This window comes from Erinaceus europaeus, chromosome 1 (assembly GCF_950295315.1).
Source record: "Erinaceus europaeus chromosome 1, mEriEur2.1, whole genome shotgun sequence".
In the NCBI taxonomy this organism is placed as follows: domain Eukaryota; kingdom Metazoa; phylum Chordata; class Mammalia; order Eulipotyphla; family Erinaceidae; genus Erinaceus; species Erinaceus europaeus.
In genome coordinates this window covers 162,687,708-162,699,491 of record NC_080162.1, presented here as the reverse complement: position 1 = coordinate 162,699,491, position 11,784 = coordinate 162,687,708, and positions in this window count along the sequence as shown.

Sequence of the window (11,784 nt, the reverse complement as noted above, 5' to 3'; positions counted from 1 at the left end):
AGGTGTATATTTCTGTAACCTTCCAATATTTTAAACCATTACTAAACCAAAAGTACAATTTAAAAAGTAAAAAGTTAATGATGGGAGTCAGGCTGTAGCACAGTGGGTTAAGTGCACATGGCACAAAGCGCAAGGACCAGCATAAGGATCCCGGTTCAAGCCCCGACTCCCCACCTGCAGGAGAGTCGCTTCTTCACAGGCAGTGAAGCAGGTCTGCAAGTGTCTGTCTTTCTCTCCCCCTCTCTGTCTTCCCCTCCTCTCTCGATTTCTCCCTGTGCTATCCAACAACGAGATCAATAACAACAATAATAACTACAACAATTAAATAACAAGGGCAACAAAAGGGAATAAGTAAATGTAAAAATCCAAAAAGTTAATGATACTGAAAAGATAACCACTGTCCTTGAAGACATAGTAGTAATGAGAATAAAAAATGTAAAAGGGAGAAATTTGGGATCTTTCAGGAAGGAGAGAGAATTGAGGCACATCACTATCTTTAAGACCATTTATTAGTTGCTGGCCTCACTATATTGGCTGAAGAGACACTGCTGGTCTCTTAACTCAACCCTCAAATGAACAGTGATAATAAAAAAACAAATATCAAGCTGTCACTGAACAATACAAATAGAAGAACAAAGGAGATAATTAAGTTCTAATATGTCAATTGATAAAACATTCCCTACTGAAAAGAAAAAATAAGAGTTTATCCAGAATTTCTAACTGAATAAATGCCTAAATTCCCATCAACAGATGACTGCCTAAAGAAGTTATGTCATATATATATATATATATATTCCATGGAATATTATTCCTTAATAATAAAAAAAAATCCATTGTGTCTTTTGGCATTGAAATGGATGGAACTAGAGGTGACATGCTTAGAGAAATAAGCAAAGAGATGTAAGACAAGTACTAGATGATTTCACTTATATCTGGAATCTAGAAATCTGATTTACATGATCTTGGCAAAAAAAAAAAACAAGCAGAAGCAATAAATTGTAAGACATGTGAGAACTATGGTGATCATCTTTGGGAGATTGGAGTGTGGAGATATGGAAATTTGTTGGTAGATGTGGTGTGGAACTCTAGATTGTAATATTATAACCTTGTAACAAACTATTAATAATAAAAATTATTTTTTAAAAAAGCTTTTAAGCAAACAATTAGAGACATTAGAAAATATATAAATATATTAGTGCATTTGAAACCAAGGTTATAAATGGTTTAAAAAATAGTAATGCAGCTAGAGTTGGTTGATTTCAGTCAACTGAAGGAATAAACAAGTCTATCACAGAAATACAGAATACATTCTAAGGTAACAGAGGCATAATAAACATTAGGAAAGAGAGCGTGTGTGTAAGACAGGAGAGAAAGAGACAGGGAGAGAGAGAGAGAGTTTCAAGAAAACAACCAGGAGGCTAAATGAGAATGAGGGACAAGTAAAATAGTCAAATGTAAATGGGTTGAGATAGAAGGTAGGCAATGAGAATTCAACATAATACAAGTTCCTGAAGAAGAAAAATGCCAGGCTGGGCTAGCTTCACCGGCGGTAGAGAGACGACCAGGGACTCATGGCTGAGCTGGGAAGCAGTATCTCCTTTATTAATCAGATACATCGCCTTTTATGCATCTCTTAACGGGAAGTGGCAAGCGAAAGGAAATGACTAGGAGAGGGGGCGGAGCAAAAGAAGAGCACAAAAAGAACATAGAAAGTTTCCATCTAATCAGTGGGGATTAAACCAATACCCTGCAGGCAGGGCAGGACCCAGGCAAAACAGTGATTATGTAAATAGACCACATCATAAGTAATACAAGTGAACCTAATGTGATGATCAAAACAGAAGGTCTTATAAGCAGAATTTAGAAGCATACAAACAGAAAAAGTCATGTTTTGTAGCTGATAATAAACCTATAATCAAAGAAACATTTTCAGAATAAAGAACAAAAGCTATTTTTACAAATTCAAAATATTGCAGGTCACTACTAGTATGTTAGCCCTGCTTCATGAGTCATATGAGTTCAGGAAACATTTATCCATGGTCACTCCTTGGTTAGTGAATTTCACTCAACTAGGAAATAACCTGGAATTTTAAGCCTGAGAAAAGATGGTGAGAACTTTAAACATTTAATTTGATAGTTAAATTTAAACTTAAATACATAATAGGAGTGGAGTGGCATGGCTGGAAAAAATAGTGCATGCATGTAAAGTATTATCTCTTATAAGAATTGGAAAAGTGTTTAAGAAGGCAATAGATAGATACAGCAATAAACCAGTCATTTAGCAATTGTGTTAACTTTGAAATTTCCATTGTTTGGATTTGCTGTAGCATGCAAGACCTCACTATAATTAATGTCATTTTATGCTATTTACATATAGCTATATTTTTAAAAATATTATTTATTTATTTATTCCATTTGATGCCCTTGTTTTATTGCTGTTATTGATGTTGTTGTTGTTGGATAGGACAGAGAGAAATGGAGAAAGGAGGGGAAGACAGAGAGAGGGAGAGAAAGACAGACACCTTCAGACGTGCTTCACCACCTATCAAGTGACTCCTCTGCAGGTGAGAAGCTGGAGGTTCAAACTGGGATCCTTACCCGGTCCTTGCACTTTGTACCACCTGCGCTTAACCCGCCGTGCTACCGCCCGACTCCCATATAGTGTATCTTATAAAGAAACACAACCAGTTGTTTCTATTCTCCCTGATCATACTCCCAGAAGAATAAAGAATGGGAAAGCTATCAAGGGAGAGGATTGGATACAGAGTTCTAGTGGTGGAAACTGTGTAGAGTAGTGACCTTATCCTATGGTCCTGTCAATATTTCCATTTTATAAATAATAAAAATACGTTGAAAAAAAAAAACAGAAATGGACAAGTGGAAATATTGGGGCCTGTCGGTAACATAGCAGGTTAAACACACAGGGCACAAAGTGCACCAACACACCAACCAGCATAAGGATCCTGTTTCCAGAATCCAGTTCCTCACCTGCCGTGGGGGGGGGGGGGGAGATCGGCACTTCACAAGCAGGCCTGCAGGTGTCTATCTCTCCCCCTCTCTGTCTTCCCCTCCTCTCTCGATTTCTCTCTGTCCTATCCAACAATAACAGCAATAATAATAACAATAACAACAACAATGATAAACAGCAGGGCAACAAAAATAGCCTCCAAGCCCCAGTGATAACCCTGAAGACAAAAAAAAAAAAAAAATTAAAGTATCTGAAAATGCCAATAAGAAGAGGCAGAACCTTTGGGATCCTCATGTCCTCCTTGCTCAAACTCTCGGGAGAGAGAGAGACTGACAGGATACATGCACCCCTCAGGTCAAACCCTGCCAGGCTCTACCACAGCCTCACAATTTCCCTACACCCCATCTCTTCATCTGCACTATTCCAGCCTTTAGGTCCATGATTGGTCAACAATATGTTTGGCTTTGTATGTTAACTCTCTTTTCAACCACCAGGTTCCAGATGCTAGCAAGATGCCAACCAGACTTCCCTGCACAGACAACCACACCAATGTGTCCTGGAGCTCCGCTTCCTCAGAGCCCTTCCCCACTAGGGAAAGAGAGAGACAGGCTGGGAGTGTGGAATGAGCTGTCAACACCCATATTTAGCAGGGAAGCAATTACAGAAGCCAGACCTTCAACCTTCTGCATCCCACAATGACCTTGGGTCCATACTCCCAGAGGGTTAAAGTATAGGAAAGCTATGAAGAAGGGATTCAATACTGAGTTCTGCTGATGGTAATTGTGTGGATTTGTAACTTTTTTTTTTTTTAATTTAAGAAAGGATTAATTAACAAAACCATAGGGTAAGAGGGGTACAACACAATTCCCACCACCCAATCTCCATATCCCACCCCCTCTCCTGATAGCTTTCCCATTCTCTATCCCTCTGGGAGCATAGACCCAGGGTCATTGTGGGTTGTAGAAGGTAGAAGGTCTGGCTTCTGTAATTGCTTCCCCGCTGAACATGGGCATTGACTGGTCAGTCCATACTCCCAGTCTGCCTCTCTCTTTCCCTAGTAGGGTGTGTCTCTGGGGAAGCTGAGCTCCAGGACACATTGGTGGGGTCTTCAGTCCAGGGAAGCCTGGCCGGCATCCTGATGACATCTGGAACCTGGTGACTGAAAAGAGAGTTAACATACGAAGCCAAACAAATTGTTGAGCAATCATGGACCCAAAGCTTGGAATAGTGGAGAGGAAGTGTTAGGGGGGTACTCACTGCATACTCTAGTGTACTTCTGCTTTCAGGTATATATTTTGCAGTAGTTTATGGATACAATATGCTCTCTCTCTCACAGAAACTGGTGTATATCTAGGTTTTGGGACTTTGTTAGAAACTGAACCACCTGAGATGGAATTAGAGTATACTATGAAAGGAAATGTCTCACCTGAGTAAAGAAGCTGAAGGGTTGTCATTCCACACATGAAGTCTCTGGACACAGTCTGAAGTGAAGCATGTTGAGGTGGCAATCGTTGTGTTGGTTAGGTTGTGATCGGCAGACGCAATATTATTTGATATGGATTGGGAGAGGCATACGGGAATGTGGGCCCTATCCAAGGGTTCCAGGACTGGGGGATGTAGGGGCCCTATAGTGGAGATGTGAGGTTCCTGCTGTCTTAGGGTTCAAAAAGACAATCGACAGTTAATGTTATCACATTATTTGGTAATTGGGTTAACTTTGAAAAGTCCTTTTGTTAGGGTTTGATGTACAGTACCCAGTATCTTGTATGTAGCTGTGCTATTGGTTGCTTCTGATCTACTTTGTCTAGGCTTTGAGAGAGTCTGCATATCAATTACACAGCCTATATATTAAAAAGATTCAGTTTGTGTTTTGAAAAACTTTGAGACATACAATTAATTTTCCCCCTCTCATATTAACTAACTAGTGATTTATGACTACATTTTACTAGGAGTGTACATAAACACCATTCCCACCACCAAAAGACTGTGACCCATCCCTCCCACCCACTCCCACCCCCCACTGGCCCAGGAAGCTGCATGTCTACCCCTCATCACAGGGTTTTTACTTTGGTGCCCTACTTAAAATTTGGTCAGGTCCTGCTTTTAGTTTCCCTTTCAGATCTTCTTACTCAATTTCTGTTGATGAGTGGGATCATCCCATACTCATCTTTATCTTTCTGACTTAGTTCACTTAACATAATTCCTTCCATCTCTGTCCAAGATGGGTCAGAGAAGGTGGGTTCATTGTTCTTTATAGCTGTATAGTATTCCATTGTGTATATATACTACAGCTTTCTCAGCCACTCATCTGTTGTTGGGCACCTGGGTTGCTTCCAGGTTTTAGCTATTATGAATTGTGCTGCTATGAACATAGGAGTACACACCTCTTTTTGGTTGGGTGTTATGGAGTCCTTGGGGTATAACCCCAGGAGAGGAATTACTGGGTCATATGGAAGTTCCATGTCTAGCCTTCTGAGAGTTTTCCAGACTGCTCTCCACAGAGGCTGGACCAATTTACATTCCCACCAGCAATGTAAAAGGGTTCCTCTGTCCCCACAACCTCTCTAGCATTTGTTGCTGCTGTCCTTTTTGATGTATGCCATTCTTACAGGAGTGAGGTGGTATGTTAGTGTTGTCTTAATTTGCATTTCTCTGACAATCAGTGACCTAGAGCAGTTTTTCATATGTTTGTTAGCCTTTTGGATCTCCTCTGTAGTGAATGTTTTGTTCATATCCTCTGCCCATTTTTGGATGGGGTCATTTGCTTTTTTCGTCCTAAGTTTGCTGAGCTCTTTATATATTTTGGTGATTTTTTTCTTGTCTGATGTATGGCATGTGAAGATCTTCTCTTATTCTATGAGGGGTCTCTTTGTTTGTTTAATAGTTTCTTTGGATGTGCCGAAGCTTTTCAATTTGATTTAGTCCCATTGGTTTGTTTCTGCTTTAATCTTCCTTGCAATTGGGTTTGATTTTTCAAAGATGTCCTTGAGGTGTAGGTGGGATTGCTACCTCAACATGCTTCACTTCAGACTGTGTCCAAAGACTTCTAAATTTCCTGTTACTTCATAACATAAATAGCGAACATTATATGATGACCAAGAAAAGGTAATTTTAAAAAAAATATTCCCTTTTGTTGCCCTTGTTTTAGTTATTGTTGATGTCATTGTTGTTGGATAGGACAGAGAGAAATGGAGAGAGGAGGGGAAGACAGAGAGGGGGAGAGATAGACACATGCAGACCTGCTTCTCCACCTGTGAAGCGACTCCCCTGCAGATGTGGAGCCAGGGGCTTGAACCGGGATCCTTACGCCGGTCCTTGTGCTTTGTGTCACCTGCACTTTAACCTGCTGTGCTACTGCCCCGATAATGATAACAAAATTTTAGAAATGTAGAATATGGACTCAAAGTGGCTGAAACAAATGGGTTGATATCATAAACTGGCAATGCCCTGTTCCTCCAGCATATCTGTCAGGATTGCCCCACTAAATTTTTTTTTATTTTTCAAAAACTGTAATTCATGGAAATAAATGTATTTCATGTTACTGTTCATAATTGATCACTGAACACTAAGCCATATTTTTATGGGGGATTAATGGTTTACAGTAAATACAGTTTTTGAAAAGTCTTTTTTGTTTATTGAACAGAGATAGCCAGAAATCAAGTGGAAAGGGGATGACACAGAGGGAGAGAGACAGAGAAACCCGCAACACTGCTTCATCACTCACAAAGATTTCTCCCTGCAAGTGGGGAAGAGGCTCGAACCCAGTTAATTGCGAATTGTAATGTGTGCTTAACCAGGTGTGCCACACCCCTAGCCCCAATATATTTTTTGATGTGTAAAAAAAATTCTCAATTTTCTGCAAAACAATCTCATCTGCAGCCTAGATCCTCCTCCACCACTTTGCATCAGGACCTGAACCCCCAACCCCACCCCCAATCCTTTACTTTGGTGCAATATACCAATGAGCCTTAAATATTTACATCTTTTAGCATGGAGGACAGAGAAAGGCTGCACAGTTCTTTTTCTTTTATTTTATTCATTTATTCCCTTCTGTTGCCCTTATTGTTTTATTGTTGTAGTTATTATTGTTGTTGTCGTTGTTGGATAGGACAGAGAGAAATGGAGAGAGGAGGGGAAGACAGAGAGGAGGAGAGAAAGATAGACACCTGCAGACTTGCTTCACCGCTTGTGAAGCGACTCCCCTGCAGGTGGGGAGCCGGGGTTCAAACCGGGATCCTTATGCCGGTCCTTGTGCTTTGCGCCACCTGCGCTTAACTCGCTGCGCTACAGCCCGACTTCCTACTGGCTGCACAGTTCTTGATGCCAACTTTGTATTTGCATTGTTAGTACAGCAATACACTACGAGTTTACCAGCTTTTTTTTCTTTATATTATTCCATTTATACCTGGATATAAAACATAAATTCATGTTCATGAGAGTGGGAATTTTTTTAAATGTCTACGTTCTTTCTAATAAACTTGGAAGACAAAAAAAAATCATAAAACTGGCCACTAGTTATGTAAACATTCATTTAAGAACTAGGCACACATGTAACATACTTATTAAAATTCTAAGTCATTGAGACCAGGTGTGAAGATCTGAGTTCAAATCTCCAACTCCCACTGCCTAGGGGAAGTTTCAGGCAAGGTGGAACAGTGTTGTAGTAATCTCTCTCTCTCTCTTCTCTCTCTCTGTCTTCTCTCTCTATATATATATATATGTATATATATATATATATATGTATTTTTTTAATTTTTTATTTTTCAATAACACTGGAAAAAATGAAAACAGAAACAAAAAATAGAAATAGAGAAAATTGAAATAAAATCAGATGTAATCACTGCATTCATGAAAAAATAATTTATACGGGGGAGGAGGAAGATGGCGGACTGAGAAGCCGCTAACAGCGAGTGCTCTGATCGCATCGTCGGCAACGGTAGGATTTTCTGCCTTTAGCAGGCCAGTCAATAAGGGGTGACACCAAAGAGGTGATTATAATTTAATTTGGGTTAAGAATTAGAGTAAAGGTGACACGGACTAGCGGGGCTCCAGACTTCCCAGGCGGCGCCGGGCAAGGCCAGTGCGCCGGGCATTGTCCTCCGCCCGGGAAGGCGGCTCCTCCGCCGGTTGCAGAGAGCGGCGGGCAGAGGACCCGGAGCGAGCACTTTAGCTCGGGGGCTTTCTCTTGGGAGTCTCCAAGGTCCACCGCGACCCTGAGGGCGGATCCAAAGACTTCTTGAGTATAGCTCTCATTGGATCAAAGGACTTGGAGCTAGTTTTCATTTTCGAGAAATCCTTTAAAAAAGTCTGGAGGGGGGGGTTTCCCGGAAGATGGCTGATGGAGAAGCTGCTAGCCTCTGAGCTCCGAACACACTCCCCTGGAGACAATAGGATTTTCTGCCTTTAGCAGGCCAGCCAATAAGGTGTCCTTAGACACCAAGGAGGTGACTATAACTTAATTTGGGTTAAGAATTAGAGTAGGGAAAAAAATTCTTTTTTCTTCCTTTTAATTTTTAAGCATACATCCTTCCCGCCGCACCCCCCCATAAGCAGTCCCTGGGACCAGCTCCTAGCAGGATACCCCATACCACCAAACAGGGTGTTTTTTTTGTTTTTTTTTTAATTCACTGATACACATTTGGGAAGTTCCTTGCACTGCTCTTTAATTACAACTCTTCTTCTTATCTTCTCCCTTTTCTCTCTCTTATCTCTCTCTCTTTTTTGTTAATCTTGTCATACACTTCTTTCTTCTTTGCCTTTCTGAATTTGTGAATTACTTTGGGGAAGAAATCTGACTCAGAGTGGACTCTCTATGTGTGTATCTCTGCTCTAGTTCCCTTTCCCCTCTTGTTACCGCTAGAATATACACTGGATAGTAGATTTGCATAACTGTCTATTCTTGCTGTCTTCTCTTTCTTTTCTCTTTCTTCACTGGGATTTGGTTACTATTTTTTCACGGACTGGAGAAATTGTTTGGCTAACTGGTAACGATTTAACTACTTCAATACTTACTTCAGTTGCTACTGTAATTCCAGAGGTTGGTGAGTGCAATTGTCATAAAGGTTTTTAGTACAGTGTTACTTGTACTCAAGACACAACAACTGAGGAACAACAGAGCATAAAAAAAAGAGAGAAACACATAAATCAAAAAAAATGGGTAGATTAAAAACAAATAAAACTGCTACCCCAATGAAGACAATAGCCCAGAAGAAACCACAAATCAGTCAGAAGTAACCATAGATAAGAAAAGTATGCAAGCAATAATAAACTATTAATCACAGAAATGAAAACAACATTGGAAGAAAGGAATGGCAGTATTAGGGAAACAACAGTTGAGACCCCCAAGGAAAATACTGATTATCTTGAGGCAATTAGAGAACTGAAAGCTGAAATAGCTGTAATGAAGAAAGAAGCTGAGGCAAGGGAAAGCAGACTAACAGAAGCAGAAAACAGAATTATCCAGACAGAGGATGAGTTAGAGAAAACTAAGAAAGAGGTAAAAGAGCTTAAAAAGAGATTGAGAGACACTGAAAACAACAACAGAGACATATGGGATGATCTCAAAAGAAGTAACATTCGTATAATTGGCCTGCCAGAGGAAGAAAGAGAGGAAGGGGAAGCAAACATTCTAGAGGAAATAATACAAAAAAACTTCCCAGACCTGAATAACAGAAAGGATATCAAGATTCAAGAGGCCCAGAGAGTACCAAACAGAATCAACCCAGACCTGAAGACACCAAGACACATCATAGTCACAATGAGAAAAATTAAGGATAAAGAAAGGATCCTAAAGGCTGCAAGAGAGAAACAAAAAGTCACATACAGGGGAAAACCCATTAGATTATCTGCAGATTTCTCCACTCAAACTCTAAAAGCCAGAAGGGAGTGGCAAGATATCTATCGAGCCCTGAATGAAAAAGGGTTTCAACCAAGGATAATATATCCTGCTAGACTTTCATTCAAGCTAGATGGAGGGATAAAAACATTCTTAGACAAACAACAGTTAAAGGAGGCAACCATCACCAAGCCGGCCCTGAAAGAGGTACTAAAAGACCTCTTATAAACAAGAACATCACTATAATACTTGCAATATATCAGAGTAAACAAATTGTTTTTTAGAACAATGGCACTACAATACATTAAATCCATAATATCAATAAATGTCAATGGCTTAAACTCACCCATCAAAAGGCACAGGGTGGGGGGATGGATCAGAAAACACAACCCAACCATATGCTGCTTGCAAGAATCCCATCTGTCACAACAAGATAAACACAGACTTAAAGTGAAAGGATGGAAAACTATCATACAGGCTAACCGTCCACAAAAAAGGGCAGGAACAGCCATTCTCATCTCAGACACGATAGATTTTAAATTAAATAAAGTAATAAAAGATAGGCAAGGACATTACATAATGATTAGAGGATCAATCAGCCAAGAAGACTTAACAATTATTAACATCTATGGACCAAACGAGGGACCATCTAAATACATTAAGCATCTACTGAAAGAATTTCAAAAATACATCAATAGTAATACAATAATAGTGGGAGACTTCAATACCCCACTCTCACTCTTAGACAGATCAACAAAGCAGAGAACCAATAAAGATACAAGAGAATTGAATGAAGAGATTGACAGACTAGACCTCTTGGACATTTTCAGACTCCACCCCAAAAAACTGGAATACACCTTCTTTTCAAATCCACATAACACATACTCAAGGACAGACCACATGTTAGGCCACAAAGACAGCATCAATAAATTCAAGAGCATTGAAATCATCCCAAGTATCTTCTCAGACCACAGTGGAGTAAAACTAACATTTAACAACAAATGGAAAATTATAAAAAGACATAGAATTTGGAAACTAAACAACATGCTCCTTAAGAACCACTGGGTCAGAGACTCACTCAAACAGGAAATTCAAATGTTCCTGGAAACTAATGAAAATGAAGACACAACCTATCAAAATATTTGGGACACAGCTAAAGCAGTACTGAGAGGGAAACTTATAGCCATGCAATTACATATTAAACACCAAGAGGAAGCCCAAATGAACGACCTTGCTGCACACCTCAAGGACTTAGAGGAAGGGGAACAAAGGAACCGTAAAGCAAGCAGAAGGACAGAAATCACTAAAGTTAGAGCAGAAATAAACAACATCGAAAATAAAAGAACCATACAAAAGATCAATGAAGCCAAATGTTGGTTCTTTGAAAGATTAAACAAAATTGACAAACCCATAGCCAGACTCACCAAACAAAAAAGAGAGAAGACTCAAATTAATAGAATTGTAAACGATGCAGGGGATATCACAACTGACACCACAGAAATCCAGAGAATCCTGCGAAACTTCTATAAAGAACTATATGCCACCAAGCTAGAGAATCTGGAAGAAATGGAACAATTCCTAGAAACCTATGCACTTCCAAAACTGAACCAAGAAGAACTACAAAATCTAAATGCACCAATCACAGACAAAGAAATTGAAACCGTTATTAAGAATCTCCCCAACAACAAAAGTCCTGGACCAGATGGCTTCACAAACGAATTCTACAAAACTTTCAGGAAACAGTTAATACCCAAACTTCTTAAGCTATTCCATAAGATTGAAGAAACAGGAATACTCCCTTCCACCTTTTATGAAGCTAACATCACCCTGATACCAAAAGCTGATAGGGACAGAACAAAAAAGGAAAACTACAGACCAATATCTCTGATGAACATAGATGCCAAAATATTAAACAAGATCTTGGCCAACCGGATACAGCAACACCTCAAAAAGATTGTTCATCATGACCAAGTGGGATTCA